A 21,036-nucleotide genomic window follows, 5' to 3' on the forward strand; every position below is an offset into this window, starting at 1 on the left:
CAGATAGCCTCAGGGACCCCTCCTGGCTCATCCTCTCGGACTCTTCTGGCCCGGGGCCCTCCCCTTCCACAGATGATCTGCTTCCTGCATCTTATCCAGCCGCCTCTGGACTTGCTCGTTCTGAGCCCTCCCCCAGCTCCAACCTGGGACTCTAGAATCTTACAGGCCCGGGTATAAATCCCAGCATTCAGTGTCTTGCTAACCAGTGTCCTCATGTGTCTGACCTCAGTCTCCTCACCTGAAAAGTGGAAAAACTGATGAGGGAGCAGGTGGCTGGCTGAGGACAAAGCAAGAGCTGGCGCCTTGCACCCCCCCCCCTTCATCCGCTCCCCTCCATAGGTGTAGCATTCCTCAGGCACCCCTGACTGCCATAAAATGATAAATAGTTAACTTGCTGAGATCACAATCCTGCAAGACAGGAGTCTCCCTTGGTTTGCAAATTTCTTTGAGATTACAACAAAGAAGTTACCTTATCAATAGCCCAATCTCCAAGGACACAGAACTCAGTTTCTCAAGTCAAATGTCACCCTCCCCTCCATAAAACCTAAGGAGGCGGAGGTGGAAGGAAAAGTAAATAAAGTTAAATTTCTTCTAAAACCTAAATCTCATTAACAAGGATGCTTGATAGCAGGAATGTAACATTCCACCAGGAGACTCCCAATTGTCTTTACTTGATAACAACTAAGCCTTCAATATCCTGATAGTATTCTTTGCCCCAATAGCCCTTCTGAATACCCCTTTGTCCTCACCTACCCAACTCCTGCGTATATAACCAACCACTCCTAACAACCCGGGGCGGCAGCCGCATCTCCGCCTGCCCACGGGCCCTGTCCCCGTGCTCTAATAAATCACCTTTTGCACCAACGACGTCTTAAGAATTCTTTCTTTAGTCGTCGGCTCCGAACCTCCTCACCCCACCGAACCTGACTTAGGTTCTGGGACTTCATCAAAACGAAACCCACTGATGGATGTAAATGGCCATAACGTGCCCAGCACAGTGTCTGCACACAAAGGGGGTTGGCCCGATGTTAAGTCCCTCCCCATGTGCTACTTGCACCAATGGTGGAATCACCAGAGCCCCATTAAAAACCTCATGAGCCGTTTGGCCAACAGGAGCCTGGTGACTGAAATCACAAGCTTCAAGTCTGTTTCTCCAAAAGAAAGCAAAACTTTGTAATAAAACTGAGTTGTGGAAGGATGTTAGGAAAAGCTGTTTGTTGCAGCCTTAACGGGCAAGATGGAGAGGGCATAGCCTCAGAGGGCAGGGGACAGGTTTATTAGCAGGATTAAAGCCAGGGGGAGCTGCTAGAGAGTCAGGGAGGCTTATCAGGATGAAATAGTGTGTACTCACAGATAAGATCACCCATAGAGCAGCCAAGAGGCCACGTCAGAAATAAAAAATTGTAATGGGCTATTGGGAGAGCAAATACCAGTAGGCACCGGAGCACTGGTCCATGATCTTCTATAAGGACGGCCACATCAGAAGCACCAAGAGAGGTTTTTCAAGTACAGAATCCAGACCCCTCCCTTAAGTTTCTAGTTGGGTCAGTGTAAGTGGTCTCGGGCAACCTGCTCCCAATTTTTACAAGAATCAGAAGCAATGATGCTAAGAACGCAGCCAACTTTCTCGGAATGAGTTATAACACGTGGATTATTTTATAATTAGTTCAGTAGCCATCCACGCACCTGGATTTATTCATTCATTTATTTAACAAATATGCATTTTATTTTTGGTAAGAAAGAAAGAAGAGGAAAAGATGGTCAGGTCCCTCACCAAGCTTACCACTGACAAATGCAGACGCTGACTGAAGAGCCTGGCAATAGAGCGGTCATTCATTCACACAAAAATTACGTCCCTACCCTGTACTGGGCTCTGTGCTAAGGAAGCGGGCTCTAAAGAAAAGGGAAGCAAACACGAAACTTCCGAGAAAGAAGTATTTTAGATCCCAGCCTATCCAAGGGAGACATCACTACTTTCCTTCTCTTTCTCAGAATCCCGTCCTCTATTCTCTGAAAGGGGAAAGGAATATTTCCTAAAGTTCAGAGAAAAGATTATGTTGCTAAGAACACAGTCTGCAGGCTTAGGAGACAGGTTTACACAAATGAAATACTGACAGTATGTGCTCAAATGATACTAATGAGATTTTTAAAAAGTGAACAGAGTAAAAATGAAAAACAGTAAGAGCAGCAGTAATAATATCTAACATATTAAGCACTTACTACGTGCCAGGCATTGATCTCAGTGCTGAACAGACCTAAATAAAAATACACAGCCCTTTCATCTGCTCCTGGAGCGAGCAGCAAAGGCAATAGTTCTTCGGAGAGGTAGTTCCACAATGGCATCAACGGTCTTAAAAAGCGTTCCTGTCATTTGACCACGTTCCTTCTTTTCAGAAAGTGCATTCTTTGGAACTATCACGAAGGTTTCATGCACAAAGATGGGCATCTCTGCTTTATTACAGCACAAAACCTGGAAACAAACCATGTGCCTAACAGGAGAAACCCCTACTTAAATTATGCATCTAGTGTGTCCACATAATGAAAGGATGAGGGGACTCTCTTTGTACTGACATAAAACTCTTGCCAAGATTTACTATTAAGTGAAAAATATAAGATACAGAAGACTGTGTGGGATCTTTGAAATTTCATGTCGTTATGCATGTATCAACGTGGCAAAAACGATTTGAGGCAACATGCTAAGCTATTATGGAGTGTACTCCAACAGTCTATGCAAGAACAAGAAAAGTTGGGAAAGAATGTGAAGAAAATGTTAACTGATTTTGAGTAATAGACCACTCGATTTTTTTTGTCCCATTTTCCTATATTTCTAAATTCAGATGTGTGACAAAATGAAATACTTCCATCAGAAAAAAAAAAAAAAACTAAATAAAAGAAGTCACAGGTCAAGGCTAGTGATTTGCTTAAAACCCTACAACACACACAAGAAGATATTCATGATCAAGAAACAGACACCAGGGATTAATGGCAGAAAATGTCGAGGATATGGTCAGAAAGGCATAAATCCTAGAATAACATTCAAAAAAAACCAAAAAACCAAGGGCCTCTCAAAATTGAGTTTTGTCTCTTCAACCAAAGGGAAAACTGGACAGCGACCTGCGAAAGAATGAAACTGGGCCACTTTCGCATACCACACAAAAAAAATTAAAGATGGATGAAATTAAAAATAGGATGAGGGGCGCCTGGGTGACTCAGTGGGTTAAGCCGCTGCCTTCGGCTCAGGTTATGATCCCAGGGTCCTGGGATCGAGCCCCACATCGGGCTCTCTGCTCAGCCAGGAGCCTGCTTCCTTCTCTCTCTCTCTGCCTGCTTGTGATCTCTCTCTGTCAAACAAATAAATAAAATCTTAAAAAAAAAAATAGGATGAAAGACCTAAGTGTGAGTCAGGAAACCATCAACCTCCTAGAGGAGAACATAGGCAGTAACCTTTCTGACATCGGCCATGGCATCTCCTTACTAGATATGTCTCCAGAGGCAAGGGAAACAACAGCAAAAATAAACTACTGAGACTACATCAGTTTGGCGAAGCAAACAATCAACAAAATAAAAGGTAACCTACAGAATGGGAGAAGATATTTGCAAATGACATATATGATAAAGGGGTGGTATCCCAAATCTACAAAGAACTTATCAAACTCAACACACAAAATACAAATAATCCAGTTAAGAAATGGGCAGAAAACACAAACAGACATTTTTCCAAAGAAGACATCCAGATGGCTAGTAGACACATGAAAAGATGCCCAACACCACTCATTATAAAGGAAATGCAAATCAAAACTACCATAAGATACCACCTCGCACCTGGCAGAATGGCTAACATTAACAACACAAGAAACAACAGGTGTTGGTGAGGATGCAGAGAAAGGGGATCCCTCTTACACTGTTTGTGGGAATGAAAACTGGTGCAGCCACTCCGGAGAACAGTACAGAGGTGCCTCAAAAAGTTAAAAATAGAATTACCGTATGATCCAGCAATTGCACTACTAGGTATTTACCCAAAGGATACAAAAATACTGATTCGAAGAAGTACATGCATCCTGATGTTTATGGTAGCGTTGTCTACAATAGCCCAATTATGGAAAGAGCCCAAATGTCCATCAAAGGTTGAGCGGAAAAAGAATGATGTGGTAATATATACCCATGATGGAGTATTAGCCATAAAAAAGCATGGGATCTTTCCATTTACAATGACATGGATGGTGCTAGAGACTATTACACTAAGTGATAGAAGTGAGAGAAAGACAAATACCGTATTATTCCACTCATAGGAGGAATTTAAGAAAAACAAAACAAATGAACATGGGGAAAACAAAAGAGAGAAGCAAACCATAAAACACTCTTAACTACAGAGAACAAAAGTGATGGTTGCTGGGCGGGAGGTGGGCGGGGGGATGGGTGGCAAAGGTGAGGAAGATGAAGGAGCACATTTGCCATGACGAACACCAGGTGCTGTAAGGACCACTTGGTGGTCCACTGAACTGGACCACTGAACTGTATTCCTGAAACTAGTATCAGGCTGTATGTGAACTAACTGGACTTATAAAAGCTTGAAACTATTTAAAAAAATGATATTTAAAGCATCATTGAGAGGTTGTTTGGGGGTTGTTCCTTCTGCAATGTGTTCGTTAGGATGCTTTTTGTTGTAATTGACAGGAACCCCAAGTCCAACTGCATGAAGCAAAAAGGAATTTATTGACTTAATAAAGAGTCCAGAGCAAGAACTGAGTTCTGGAATAGCTCACTAGCATCTTTTTTTTTTTTTTTATTTATTTATTTGTCAGAGAGACAGCGAGCGAGAGCGAGCACAGGCAGACAGAGAGGCAGGCAGAGTCAGAGGGAGAAGCAGGCTCCCTGCGGAGCAAGGAGCCCGATGTGGGACTCGATCCCAAGACGCTGGGATCATGACCTGAGCCGAAGGCAGCTGCTTAACCAACTGAGCCACCCAGGCATCCCAGCTCACTAGCATCTTGACTTACTTTATTTTAACTCAGTTCTCCACTATATAGGTTTCAGTACCAGGCCCCAGGTAGTGGCCCCTGGAAATCTAGACTCACTTCACTTTACTACAAGCAGTTCTAGAAGAAAAGAGCCTCTGCTTCCTTCCCCAACAGAGGCAAGAACATCTGAGACACACCAACAGGGTCACATGCCATCTCTGAACTGGAGCGAAGGGAAAGGGATATTCGGACAGCCCAGGCCAGGACACATGACACACACTGGAGTTTAGGATATACTGAACACCATCTGAATCTCCTTCCAGAAGAAAAGCAGGTACCAGAAGAAGAAGGAGCCTAGGAAGCAAAACAACACCTGACCCCAGGTAGCAGAGAAGTGCAAATTTACAAAAGGCCATCTCTTTGATGATTAAAAAAAAAAAAAAGAGTTAAGAGCAAAAGATGAAAAACACACCATTAAGAAGAATGTGAAATCTGGCTTAAAGAAGCAGCTAGTAAGAGCACATGACTTTAACTGAGTTCAGAAGCCAGAGTTCAGTGTCACAATTCACGGTTCTGTTCACAGAGCTGCTCTCAAAGATCTGGGCTTTGCTATCTTTGGGAGAAACCGAGAAACTAGGGAGGCCCCAAAGGAGGCAGAGAGGAGTTGAAAGTTGATAGCCAAGGACCAGAGGCAACCACTGAAGAAATTACTGAAGAGATTGTAAAATAGCAGATTTAAGCAGGTTTAGAGAAGAGCTGATTAACAAAACTACCAAAAGCTCACCAAGCACGAAGCCTGCCAAATGCACTGCACGGGATCATCAGGTGGGGACATCTTGGGAAGACCAGGTTAAAATCAGCACATGTAGCTTCCAGAAGAGCATCTGGGAATTGGAAAACAAGTTCTAGTGGTAAATCTCTGGATAGCAGAGTGTGACTGAGTAGCTGAGCGGCTGGTTATCCATCCCCACCGAATGTCGGGCTGGCTGTCCTGAGAACGGCTATCAAGGGTACTGACTACGTGCCAAGAACCAGGCTGCACCAAAGGCTACGTCACACCACCTCGTTTAAACCTCTAAGCAATGCAGAAAGTAGATACTTACTGGTGTCCTTTTACAGATGAGAATGCCAAGGCTTAAGGCTTAAAAAAAAAAAAGAGTCAAACTAGCAACCAATTGAGCAGGCATTCTGACCCAGATCTGTTCAACTGCAAAATCTGTCCTAATGAACACTGTCCTCGGCTGATGTGGTATACAGTGAGTGTTCATAATTGGTAGCTCTTCTCATGAGTTGTTAGCATGATCCCAAACAAAATACTGCCCTCTAAATATTAAAATGTGCTCAGTTTACTCCTCTTCTAGGGGAACCTGAAATTTAAAAGCATACCAAGAAAAACAGCAGTCTTTTTTTTTTTAATAAAAGATTTTATATATTTGACAGAGATCAAAGTAGACAGAGAGGCAGGCAGAGAGAGGGGGGGAAGCAGGCTCCCTGTTGAGCAGAGAGCCTGATGCATCACTCGATCTCTGGACCCTAGGATCAAGACCTGAGCCGAAGGCAGGGGCTTTAACTCACTGAGCCACCCAGGTGCCCCTGACAGCAGCCTTTTTGAGACAGGAGGTTAACACCTTGGCCAATGGTTTCGTACCCAGGCTTGACATTTTTCTTTCTAGAAAATCTGCTCATTTCTGTTCCTCTTCCTTCTTCCTCATCTTTTGCCTCTCCTTTTTCAGCTATCTGTGCAACTCGAGACTTTATTTTATTTGGTGTTTTAACCACCAAAGTAATATATGCCTATCATCAAACTATCAAGCAGTGCATAGTAAAAAATGAATGTTCCCATCCCTTAGGAAATCACTGGTGACGGTCTGGCACACAACCTTCCATAATATTTACTGTGCACATATAAGTAAACCATGTTTAATACAATATTATTTATGTATATAGGAGCGGTGAGATATACAGCAGAAGGACCAGCAGCCTCGAGCAGTCTCTGAGGCGCGCACAGTGTTCTCAGAAACCACATCCACTGTCCCTTATGTTCATTCCTCTACCAGTCAACAAATGTGTTCATGCCTACTATGTGCCAGCTGCCATGCTGGGTGCTCAGAATACATGTGGGAGCTGGACAGGCACAGGGCCATTCCTGAAGACAGATGTTGGGGGTGGGTGGGTAGGTCCCAACTCAGTTCCAGACATGCAACTGCCAAGTACCTTCCCTGGGCCAGCCCTTGTAGAGGGTGTGGGATATCGCAGTGAAAACCACACGGCCCCTGCTCTGATGTGCTCATGAAATAGAAGAGACATTCCAGAAAATGAGATACTTTATTTTTGGTTTTTCATTTTACTATTATTAATTAAATTTGATGAGCATTTATCATGAGTCAGGCATTATAATGCCATGAGCATTTACTCATGTCATCCTCATGTGGACTCTGAGAAGGTAAGTGACTACCCCCATTTCCGGAGGGGGCCAGTAACTTGCTTGAGGTCTCACCATTGGTGAGTGACTGGGCTACGACTCAAACCCAGAGCTAGCTGTCTCCAAGACTCCTCTTTTTCTACCCACCACGCTACTCTATTCCACGGCATTCTCTTTTGCCTGGTCATCAGCAGATCCCTACAGACCCGACATGACTCTAATCTGTTCCAATCAATTTGTGCCTGGGTCTCTAAACTTTAGGAAACAGTCTTGCTTGAACTATACCGACAGCCACAACTAAAATTGTGTCACCTACAACAAAGAAGAGTCCCAGGGTACCCAGTGAGACAGAAATAGGTCTAACAGTCTCGTGTTCTGCATTCAACTTAAGAGGTTAACATTCAGGGTCACATTCCTCCTGAGCTTGAAGACCAGGGGCATCAATGTAATGAGAGGTACCAGCATGCCATGAGGTCTGGATAGTGACCTGTGAGCTTCCATTGAGCCCTGAGTTCTTGTGATTTTTTTTAGTTCAACACGGCGAGAGAACTTAACGAGGATCTTGGTCAAAAGAAGTCTTGATCATTTAATGAAAAAGGCTAACTGGTCAACATCCCACTCTCAATTTATTTTCGGATCAACCTCAGTCATAATTCTATCCATTATCTTACCCCCATCATTGCTCTGTCCCTGCCCTGTACCCAATCACTGTAAGCCAGTTCTCGGATATAAATGTTCTCCAGGGTCCCCCTGCCCCGCAGGATTCCTTACACAGTGATGCCTTGACTGCAGAGGTGTCATTACCTAGCTCTATAAAAAGGTCTTCCCGCTGAGTCAAATGACTGCTAGGTTCCTTCTTTTGCCATGCCACCCCTTCCCTAGCTCCTGTTCTCCATCCAGACCCTCCAATTCACATCAATGATGTTCTACTGAGCTTCAGCTACAAGCTGAGCACCAGACTAGGCTGAGGATAGAAAGATGAGACCCGGGTCCTATAAGACCCACAGCACTCATCATCAGAAGGAAAGGGTAAACCACTTACACCAAAATAAAAATAGGACTGTGTTTTCCATGCAGTAACACAAGGCAGGAGTAGATAAAGGGGTAGGGTTATTTATTCTCTTTGGAGAGGGCAGGAGAGGACATAAAGAAGTTTTCACAGATGAGGGTTTGTAAAGGATGAACAGGAGTTTCCCAGGAAGAGGCGGAGGAAACAGAGGCAGGAAACTGTAAAAGGACATGTTTGGTAGGTCAGGGAGTGGGAAGAAGAAAAGAGGATCCCACATAATCCCGGAATGCTATCGTGTGCAGCACGGGGAGCAGAGTGGCAGGAGATGAGCAGGACAAATGACGATGGCCCCACAACCACTCCACTCCGCTGGCTTAGTTCTGGCATTTGATTTTAAATTCTGAAATAATTTCACACGAACAGGAAAGCTATAAGATTCACAGAAAGAACTCTAATATACAACCCTTTCTACCTAGTTCCCCCAAATGGTCAATATTTTACTCCACTAGCTACAGAGCCTTTTCTTATACACACATTTTTGTGACTTTTTCTGAGCCACTTGAGAGTGAGCTGAGGTCATGATATTCCTTTACCTTAAATACTTCAGTGTGTTATTTTCTAAGACCAAAGTCACTTTTTTATAACTGCTATATAAAGTCAGGAAATTTATGTTGACTTAATACTATTATCTACTCTTCAAACCTTATTCATATTTCACCAATTTTCCCAATTACTCCCTTCATAGCATGCAAAAAGACTTAACTGCCCTATTTTAAATTGGAACCCCAATACCGCCAACATGCCCTGGCCCTGTTTCATTTTCCTGGCTAGCATTGACCACCATCTAACATACAACATACTGTTCTTATTTTTTAAATTGTCTCTTGCTTCCTACCACCCTACTAGAATGTAAGTCCTACAAGGTCAAGACTTTTGTCGACTTTGTTGACGTGGCCCCAACACCCAGAAGACTGCCTGCCATGTGGTAGCTCTTCAATATTCTTTGAATGACTGATTGGCAAAACCTGAAGGTAACCTTTCCCAACCTCCAATTCCTTTTATCTTTTTTAAGTAAAAAATCAATGTGGGGGTGCCTAGGTGGCTCAGTCATTAAGCATCTGCCTTCTGCTCAGTTCGTGATCCCAGGGTCCTGGGATCAGGCCCCGCATCGGGCTCCCTGCTCCGCGAAGGGCCTGCTTCTCCCTCTCCCATTTCCCCTGTTTGTGTTCCCTCTCTAGCTGTGTCTGTCTCTGTCAAATAAATAAATAAAATCTTAAAAAAAATCAATGTGATATTCATGTCAAGAACATTGAGACTCCGTATTATTGTTTTCCCTCCTTTAAAGTTCTCCTTTGGGGTTCTTTTGTCCCCCTGTAAGTATATGGTGCAAATTTCCAGGGATAGAGCTGAAACTACTCTACCCCAGAACAAAGGGTAGAGCAGGAAGCCCAAGTCAACTGAATCCCCTTTGGGCTGTCCAAATAGATCCAAAAGTCCTTGAAGTGCACTGCTATCCATCCCTCTGCAAAGAGAGTTGGCATCTTTAAATCTAATTGAAAGATTAAAAGAAAACCCCCAACTAGAAGGTCAATTTATAGATTCAACAGTTAAATCAAGCCATATCCTTAAACACATGGGACACAAACCTGGTATTAAATCAGAGACTTAATCTAAGTTAAGCCACCCTGGCTGGGAAATTGAGCTGGAGATGTATAATTAACACCAGCCATTCAGCACCAACCACCCCATCTGACAGTCCACAGCCTAAACAACCTTGCTGTAATTTCCAGGACCTCTGGGGATACTCCCCCTGCAAGCTGCAGACATGATGGGCTTGGCTTTGCTCTACCTGACCTCAACTCCTCTGACTCACGCCAGAGCTCCTAACACTCTAGGCCCACGGACTTCCTTTCACTTCTCAAACATGCCAAGACACTTCAAGGTCATTTGTACCTGCGCTCCAGCCAACTTCTTGCTGGACTTTGCTCCAGTGTCACTTTCTCAGTGCGAATTTCTCTCTTGCGCTATTGAACTCTGTAGAGCCCCTCCTGTCCCTTTCCCTTGCTATCCCTCTCCCCTGCTTTATCCTTCCCCATGAAACATACTACCTGACATACTGAACATTTTACTTATTCATTTACTCTCTCTTCCCTGCAGTAGGATGTAAGACCTATGAAGGCAGGGATTCTGTTTTTTCATTCATTGCTGCCTCCCCAGCCACACAGAAGTGTCTGGTATATATTAGGCACTCAATACCTAATTTTTAAAATGAATTAATTAATTGGTTAGTTATTTGATTAAGTGATTAATTAAGTAGTTACTTAATTCAGCTCAAGTGCCTGGCCCAGTGTGACCACCAGGTTAATAAACTCCATTAAAGCCTCTGCTGGGTACTTGAGGTATTGAGTCAAAAAAGATCCACCAAGAAAAATCCAAACCCCATATATCTGTAATATCCAACCTGAGTCCCTGAAGCAGGCTGGTGCCCTCGGGACAAAGTTCAGATTCTCTGTCCCTAGAGTTCTCATCTCTTGGACTCCCACCTTCATTACCCCAGTAGGTCCTCTAACCCTCCAGCGACCCAGAACTCCTTGGAGCTCCTCAAAGTCATGAGGTTCTTCCCACATGCAACATCTCTCTTCCTACAACAGTCTTCTTCATCATCCCCTGCTCTGCAAGCCTGGCCAATTCCTACTTACCAAGTACATCTCCTACCCCACAACTCAACACACTCTATGGTAACCATCTTCGTAGGGGTCTGTCTCACTAGACTGTGGGTTCCACAAACCCAAAGCCCTTTCTTCTTCTCCACTGTATTCCAGGGTCAAGGACACTGCCAGATTCCTACTTGAATATTTGCTAATTTGGGCAAGGCTTATCCTATTTAAGTGTAGTGTAATGATACCATAGTAGTGTAAGTATATAATTATAGCATAATGTATAGTAAGATACATTATACTTATAATAATATAAGTATAATATAATAATAAGACAGACCATGGCCTTGAAACAGCTGAGTTCAAAGCCCCAACTCTTCCACATAATAGCTGTGTGACCTTAAGAAGGTTTCTTAAGCATTCTGAATTTTTTTCTCATCTGTGAAATGATGAACATGATAAATTCATAATCCATTCAACACTGTTCTGAGGGCTGAGGACATGGCAGTAAACAAAAGGTGGTCTGCAGTGATCGCTGAGCCAAGTTCTAAGGATGAGAAGTTGCTGGCTACCTTGGACAAAAGGACAAACACGTGAGGCACAAGAAAGGGCACACACTGCGTCACTGAGACAGGAACAACCTTGTAGTTTTCAGGGAGAAGGAAGGAAGTCCCGTGGTGCAGCTGGTAGGAATGCACACAGGCATGGCCCAAGCAACATGTTACTATTTAATCAGAGCAAGAGTCACAGATCCAAAGACAAGTAGCTCCATAGGCAATTCTTACCAAGCTCCTTACAACAACATATACGAAAATAATCACTGTGACGCTATTTGTGGTTTTAGAAAGTTAAAGGCCACAGGGTGTCTATCACTGCGGAAGGAGACAAGCAAAAGTAGATGAATTAGAATTATTAGAATTGACACCTGAGATGCGCAAGCAGCAGTAGAGATGGACCTTACAACTACAGTGCAAGGGAGCAGGGGGAGTCAAAGCACCATGAGGTCATTAGGACAATTCCACACACATCAATTTTTTTAAGTGTACACATTTGGAGAATCCACTGGCACAAGTACTTTGGAAAATTGTTTGCCAGTATTTATTAAAGCCAAATATAAATACTATGATTCAGTAATTATACTCCTAGACCTATACTCAAGAATAATGAATGCTGGGTCTACCTGAAGACTTTTTAAAGAATGTTCATAGCAGTTTAATTCATAATAACCCCAAACTAGAAACAGCCAGCTGTCACTAAATAAATTGATGGATATGGAATACTATACAGCAAGGAAAACAGACAAGCCACAACTGAACACAGCACAGATGAATCTCACAGAGATAATGTTCAGCAAAAGAAGCCAAACACATAAAGTATTAATGTGTGATCCCTTTAATACAGTTCAAAATCACACAAAACTAATCAATAGTGTTAGAGGTCATGACAGGAGTTCCCCTTGGGAAGGACAGACTTTAAGGATGCACCAAGGAGATTTCTGCAGTGATAGGAATATTCCGTATCTTAATCTAGGTAGTAATTATACAGCGGTCTATACATATGCAAAATACCAAGCTACACATATAAAATGTGTGCTCTTTATGTTAATTATACCTTGACTAAAAATAAAACACGGAAGGGGCACTTTCAAAAGATATAGATTCAACTGACAATACTAAGTACTAGCAAATACACAGCTTGGAATGCTCATATATTGCTGATAGGAATGGAAAATGACATAGCCAGTCTGCAAAACAGTGTGGCAGCTTCTTATAAAGTTAAACATATACCTATAATATGGCCCAGTCATCCCACTCCTAAGAACCCTAAACAATGAAAACCTATGTTCACACAAAAACCTATATCCACAGACACACCAATGTTATTAGTGGCTCCGCTGATAATCACCAAGAACCGGAGACAATCCAAATGTCCTTCAGTGTGGGAGCGGATAAACAAACACCCACAGCACACAGTACTATCCATCAGTAGTGACAAGCTACCCACATAGGCAACAATCTGGATGGACTTCAAAGGCATTATTCTGACTGAAAGAAACCAATCTCAAAATGTTACAGACTGCACGATCCCATTTATAGGACTCCCTTGAAAAGGCAAAATTGTACTGAGGGAGACAGCTCAAGGGTCACCAGGAGTTACGAGGGGAGAGAGAGTATGGTGACAAAGGAAGAGCACGAGGGAGTTCTTCGGGGTGATGCAAGTGTTCAGTGTCCTGATCATGGTGAGAGGGGTAATGTGAAGCCATCCATGTGTTAAATTCACAGAACTATATACACCCCCCAAAAGAGTCAACTGTACTGAATGAGAACTTAAAGTATGAAATAAATAACATATTGATGCAGAATCCTAATCCATAATTAATAGATAGGTACATTAGAAATAAGGTAAAGATGGGTAGCAATCTAACAGAAGGTATTACGTACTTGAAAGTTCCAAAGAGAATAAATTTCAGTGTCACCACAAAAAAGAAATAGTCATTTATATGATGTAACAGAGGCATTAGCTAACGCTGTGGTGTAACCGGTTTTGCAGTATATGAGTGTAGCAAATCAAGGCATCGTAAACCTTAAATTTGCACCATGTCAGATGTCAATTATATCTTGATAAAGCTAGGAACAGAGATTTGTGTGTGTGTGCGTGTATACATACACAATACATACACAATACATACACACACATACACACCCTACAGGGATATATACAAACAGAAAGATATCTTTTAAGTATAAGACAGTGGCCTCTTGATGGTATCCAATGTAAATGAATGAAAGCAAGCTGTGGAGACAAAAAGCAGAAGAGCCTACAGGCAAATAAAACAGACACATTCACTGATACGCTAGAAAGACTAGCACCTAGGACTGAGAGAGAGGCACTTGTAGTCATGGCTGTAGCTCATGCTCAGGAAGGGGAAAAGGCTGTATCAGGCGGGGTGTGAAGGAATCCATGCACAGGCCCCCAATATTCTCCCTGCCTCTCTGCAACCCCAGGGTTCGCACTGACCATGCTCCTTCCTTGAGCAAAGATCAGCGACATGTGTGCAGTGTTTCTACCCAGGGAAGCCCACTCAAAACTCAAAGTTTAGAGATTTTATTGGGGACTGATCACATAGGCACAACAACCACACACTACTGAAACCCCAGGATCCTAAAAGGGAAGCAGGTACTCAGTGCCCTTGGTGAGCAAATGAGCCTTAGCAGCATTTGGAACAATGCAAGAGCTGAGTTCCCTGATGCCAGTCAAGGGTCAAGCCCAAAAGCATCCCCTTCTAAAGAAGGCAAGCTTCTTCCTGCTTTGTGAACTTCTACTTGCTCTGGAGCCCTGCAAATACCTGTGTTGAAATGTAATGAGTCTTAGCCCAAAAGAAAAAGTACAATAAAATCATCACTGTATCAGTCAAACGCTACAATGGTTTGACCGAGATACAGCTATGGCCATTGTGTTGTGAGTCTGCTTTTGGAGCTGTAACCACAGGGAAAAGAAGTCCTACAAATGCTCCCACCCCTGCCCCACCGGGCAGATTATGGCCACCGGTGACAGGAGGCAGAATGGACAGCCCTCCCCTTTTCTCATATTAAACCAGCAGAGACCTCAACAAACCGACCTGAATGTAGTTCTCTCAAACCTCTGCCTCACTATGTCACAGCCAAAGTCACACACAAAAAATCCCTGAGCAAATGTTTAAATAAACAGAGACATACAGAGGGGCAGGGCACAACGCCCAAATCTCCTCAAGAATAATCTAAAGATGGAATGAGTCTCACCCACCCTGAAATGACCCTCCCAGCCCTCACCCCAAGCTGTGAAGCTTCTTAGAGTAAAAGGAAAAATTCTCTGATGTTTGCAGTTTCAGTCTTTCAAAGTTTCAGGAATGAAAGAATGTTTGCCTCCTAATGATAATTCCAGTTATAGCAAGGCTTGGGCTCTATTTAACTAAAGAACCACCTTTATGTTGACTATAGTCTTGCCTAGCCTCAAAGACACATGCTCAGCAAGAACAAGGAGCCTGAAAAAGTCATAAAAAAATTCTCTGATATTAATGGATCTGTTCTGAGGTGTCAGTTCTTCTGATGATGATTTAAGCCACGTTAATGTGTTAACCAGGCACCATCACTGGAAGGAAAGAAGGGAGGGAGGAGAGGTGAGTGGGTGGACGGACGGATGGATGGATGGAGACAGGCAGATACAGACAGAATTATATACAGACAAATAGAGATAGAAGTAAAGAGAAACAGAGAGAGGTAATTTATCCATTCATTCAATAATTATTTGTTGAGTATCTACTAGGTGCTGAGGATATAGCAGTAACCAAAACAGGTAAACATCCCCTACCTTACTGGAGTCTAGAATGTCTTGGAGACATTCCAGAAAGAGGACAGACAGACTATACACAAATAAATGTAGCATATAGAATGACAGTTGATGTTAAGTGCTATGGAGAGGAAAAACAAAAGTGAAAGGTTTGAGACTGGCTGGGAGGGGCTTTGATCTTAAATAGCAGGGCCAGGAAAGGACTCACTAGGAAAATGATTTCTGAATTGAGATCTAAAGAAACTAGGGAATTCAGATTCAATTTCACTTTTTAAGTAGACAGACCTAACCACCTACAGAAAAATAGGCTTATGCCAAAAGTACCAGGACAACGGAAATCATGAAAGTTGTTAACACCAACAGGAATGTACAGTTCTTGGAATATAAATGCATAGCTGATTGCAAGATTTACACTGGAGAAGCATAATATGGCTAAGGTACAGTTGGGAAGAAACTGATGAGCTATCATGAAAAAAGGCCTCCAGGCCCAGGATAACTGGACTTAAATACTCCTTTGGTCATAATAATGGCATCACACACAGATGGCTTCACAGGTGAATTCTACTAAAATTTAAAGAGTTAATACCTATTCTATTCAACCTATTCCAAAAAATAGAAGAAGGAGGAAAGCTTCCAAATTCATTCTATGAGGCCAGCATTACCCTGATACCAAAACCAGATAAAAACACTACAATAAAAAAAAGAACTACAGGCCAATATCTCTGATGAACATAGATGCAAAAATCCTCAACAAAATAGTAGCAAACTGAATGCAACAATATATCCAAAAAAATCATTCACCACAATTAAATGGGATTTATTCCTGGGATGCAAAGGTGTTTCTATATTTGCAAATCCATATGATAAATCACATCAATAAGAAAAAGGATTAAAAAACGTATGATTATTTCAATAGATGCAGAAAAAAACATTTGACAAAGGACAATAGCATTCATAACAAAAATTCTCCACGAAATAGATTTAGAGGAAACATTACCTTAACATAATAAAGACCATATAAGAAAAACCCACACTAACATCATATCCAATGGTGAAAAACTTTTCTTCCAAGATCAAGAACAAGACAAGGATGTCCATTCTCACCATTTTTACTCAACACAGCACTGAAAATCCCTGCCACAGCAATCAGACAAGACAAGGAAATAAAAGGCATCCAAACTGGTAAGAAAGAAGTAGAACTTTAGCTATTTGTAGATATGATACTATATATATAGAACACACACACACAAGCTCTACCAAAAAACTATTAGAACTACAATCAATACATGAATTCAGTAAAGCTGCAGGACACAAAATCAAAATAGAGAAATGTGTTGCATTTCTATACACTAATAATGAAGTAGCAGAAAGAGAAATTTAAGAAAACAATCCCATTTGCAATTATATCAAAAGTAATAAAATACCTAGGAATATACTTAACCAAGGAGGTGAAAGACCTGTACTCTAAAAACAATAAAATGTTGGTGAAAGAAATTGAAGAAGACGTGGCACCTGGGTGGCTCAGTAGGTTAAGCATCTGCCTTTAGCATGGGTCATGATCCCAGGGTCCTGGGACCAGGCCCTGCATTATGCTCCTTGCTGAGTGGGGAGGTTGCTTTCCCCTCTCCCTCTGACCTTCCCCCACCCCACTTGTGTTCTATCACTCTCTCTCTCTCTCTCGTGCTCTTTATCTCTCAAATAAATAAATAAAATCTTAAAAAAAAAATTGAAGAAGATATAAGAAAATGGAAAGATATCCCATGTTCATGAATTGGAAGAACTAATATTGTTAAAATATCCATACTACTCAAGGCAATCTACAGACTTAATGCAATCCTTATCAAAATACCACAAGTATTTTTCACAGAACTATAATAAATAATCCTAAAATTTGTATGGAACCACAAAGACCCTGAATAGCCAAAGCAATCTTGAAAATAAATAAATAAATAAATAAATAAAACAGGAGGTAACACGATCCCAGATTTCAAGATATACTGCAAAGCTGTGATAATCAAAACGGTATGGTATAGGCACAAAAACAGATACATAAATCAATGGAACAGAAAAGAGAGCCCAGAAATAAACCCCAAATTATATGGTCAATTAATCTACAACAAAGGAAGTAAGAATACACAATGGGAAAAAAACATTTCAACAAATGGTGTTGGTCAAACTGGACAGCTACATGCAAAAGAATGAAACTGGACCACTTTCTTACACCACACACAAAAATAAGCTCAAAATGGACTGAAGACCTAAATGTGAGACCTGAAACCATAAAATTCCTAGAAAAAAACATGGGCAGTAATCTCTTTGACCATTAGCTGTAGAAATATTTTTCAAGCTATGTCTTCTTTGGCAAGGGAAACAAAAGAAAAAATAAACTCTTGGGACTACACCAAAATAAAAGCTTTTATACAGCAAAGGAAAGTATTGACAAAGCAAAAAGACAACCGACCAAATGGGGAAAGATATTTGCAAATGACATATCCAATAAGGAGTTAATATTCAAAATATATAAAGAATTTAAACACATCAACACCAAAAACCCCCCCAAATAATCCAATTAAAATGGGCCTATGACAGGAATAGACATTTTTCCAAAAAAGACATACAGATGGCAGGACTGGAGGAGATTATGCTGAGTGAAATAAGTCAAGCAGAGAGAGTCAATTATCATATGGTTTCACTTACTTGTGGAGCATAACAAATAGCATGGTGGACATGGGGAGTTAGGAGAAGGGAGTTGGGGGAAATTGGAAGGGGAGGTGAACCATGAGAGACTATGGACTCTGAAAAACAATCTGAGGGGTTTTAAGTGGTGGGAGGGTGGGAGGTTGGGAAAACCTGGTGGTGGGTATTAGAGAGGGCACGGATTGCATGGAGCACTGGGTGTGGTACAAAAACAATGAATACTGTTATGCTGAAAATAAATAAAAAATATATTTAAAAAAAAAACAAAACACACACACAATGAGATAATACATCATACCTGTCTGAATGGCTAAAACCAAATCACAAGAAACAACAAGTGTTGGCGAGGATGTGGAAAAAGAGAAATCTTCATGTGATGTTGGTGGGAATTCAAGCCGGTGCAGCCATTGTGGAAAACAGTATGGAGGTTCCTCAAAAATTTATAAATAGAATTACCACCTCATCCAGTAATTACACCCCTGGATATTTGCCCAAAGAAAACAAAAACACTAATTTGAAAAGACATATGCACCCCTAGGTTAACTGTAGCATCTTTTACACTAGCCAAATTACAGAAGCAACCCATGCACCCATTAACATGAATGGATAAAGAAGACGTGGTATACATATACAACGGGACAACACTCGGCCATAAAAAAGAATGCGATCTTGCCATCTGCAACAGCATAGGTGGCTCTAGAGGGTATACTGCTAAGCGAATTAAATCAGCCAAGGGAAGACAAATACCATATGATTTCCCTCTAAGGTGGAAAACAAAGAAAGAAACTAAGAAAAACAAAGAAAGAAAGATAGAAAGAAAGAAAGGGACAAAAAAAGAAACTCTTAAATACAGAGAACAAACTGACAGCAGAGGGGAGGACCGGGTGGAAGGAATGTGTGCAATAGGGATGGGGATTAAGAGCACATTTTCTGTGATGAGAACTGAGTATTACACAGAATTGCTGGATCATATTGTATACCCAAAACTAATATAACACTACATGCTAAATAAAATTGAGTTTTTAAAATTAATTCAGTAATTTTTTAAAAATCCGGTCCCACAAAGGTTGTGGGGGGCATGTCTAATTTGGGCACAGAAGTAGGTAGAAGTGTGGGACCAACCAGTGTTGACAGAGATACCCTAGGGATGTGCCACGTGCCTCAAAAGATGGAACAGAGGGGCGCCTGGATGGCCCAGTTCATTAGGCATCTGCCTTTGGTTGAGGTCACAATCCCAGAGACCTGGGATGGGGATCCAGTGGCACATCGGTCTCCCTACTCGGAGGGGAGTCTGCTTCTCCCTCTGCTTCTCCCCGACTCCTGCTCTCTCTCACTCACTCTCTCAAATAAAGAAAATCTTTTTAAAAAGGCGGGGGGCGGGGGGGAGGATGGCACAAAAATAATAGGACAGTTGAAGTTCTATAAAGATGTGGAAATGCAGTTATAGGCACTTGGGACTCCCAGGGAATGTTGCAGTTCTGCCGCTTTTTTGGACGAGGAACCAGCAATGGCTGGTCTAAGAGGCAGTCAGGAGCCAAATTGGGTTTACAGTGACCACCGACAGTGGGCCCCGAATTCTTCCCACCCTTATATGCGCACATCTTTATCATGCAACTCTGTTCCTCTCCCCGAGAAGGCAGGGGGTCTATTCCTCTGGCCTCTTCCGCCTGAGCTGGCCCAGTGGCTTGCTTTGACCGATAAAATCTCAAAGAAGTGATGTCATAGGAGTTCCTGTCTAAGCTTCAAAAGGCCTGCCCCTCCCGCCTTCTCCCTCTTGAAAGGCTCCCCTGCAGGCTGAGTGCAACTTTCATTCTGCATCCTAGTCTCCGGCTTGCCTCCGCACTGCCAGGCCCTGCACCTTCCCTTCCAGGACTCTGGAATGGGGGACAGTGAAAATCCTGAAGAGGAGCACAGCCCTGTCCTTTGGGCTTGCGTCTTGACTGGCGCCTCACCTTTCCTGCGCAGGTGGGGCTGATTAATGTCACTGTTAAAGAGACCCAGCTGCTGCTGGCCGTTTCCCCTTCCTGCAGAGAGCCTTAATTACTGGGCTTCACCTGTTGAGTCTCCTTAAGCGATGTGAGTGTGTATTTTTAAGAGGGAAAACAATTCATTAGCAAGTGCCAACATCCTAGAGGAGGGAGAGCCCCCAATTAATTTGAGTACTGCTTTTATCAGAATGCCATAAAGTCCCCCCCCCAAAGACCTTCAGCAGATGGTGGGGACTTGGGAGCCCACAGAGAAGGGGAAGGGTCATGAGGTCAGACCACCCCCTTCTCAATCTCCATCCATGTTTTAGCATCCCCCCAACCCCGTGCTTCCCCACATTAGCTCTGTAGCTTTGGAATGCCAGCACTGGCCAGGCATTCGGGGGTCACCCTACAGAGGGCCAAAACTGATTTACCATTCTTGCTTTAGCTTTGGCATTTTGTTAAATAAATGCAAGATCTGTAAAAGCCTAGCCTACAGTTATTTTTTCAAAATATTTTATTTATTTATTTGACAGAGAGAGAGATCACAAGTAGGCAGAGAGGCAGGCAGAGAGAGAGGAGGAAGCAGGTTCCCCGCCGAGCAGAGAGCCCGATGCAGGTCTCGATCCCAGGACCCTGGAATCATGACCCGAGCCAAAGGCAGAGGCTTTAACCCACTGAGCCACCCAGGCGCCCCCCTACCCTAGAGTTATTAATAAATATTCTGGCCTAGAATAATATGTCTGGGTGTATTAGAATTCAGGTTCTAACACAGTGGTTCTCAACCCTCAGATCAGAGGAAATTCATGATTCAGGTATCCAGACTCTGGATTCAGGTTTAATGGGTCTGGGGTGGACCCAGGCACTAGAATTTTCAAAACTCTCCCACGGCTTCTCTGATGTGCAGCCAGAACTGCAAACCACTCTGCCTTGCACTGCACTTGCACAGATTACCAAGTACTTTCTAAAGGATGGGTCCTGGGCCTTATCACTGGATGAC

Source organism: Mustela nivalis (assembly GCF_964662115.1).
Source record: "Mustela nivalis genome assembly, chromosome: 19".
NCBI classification, from domain to species: Eukaryota; Metazoa; Chordata; class Mammalia; order Carnivora; family Mustelidae; genus Mustela; species Mustela nivalis.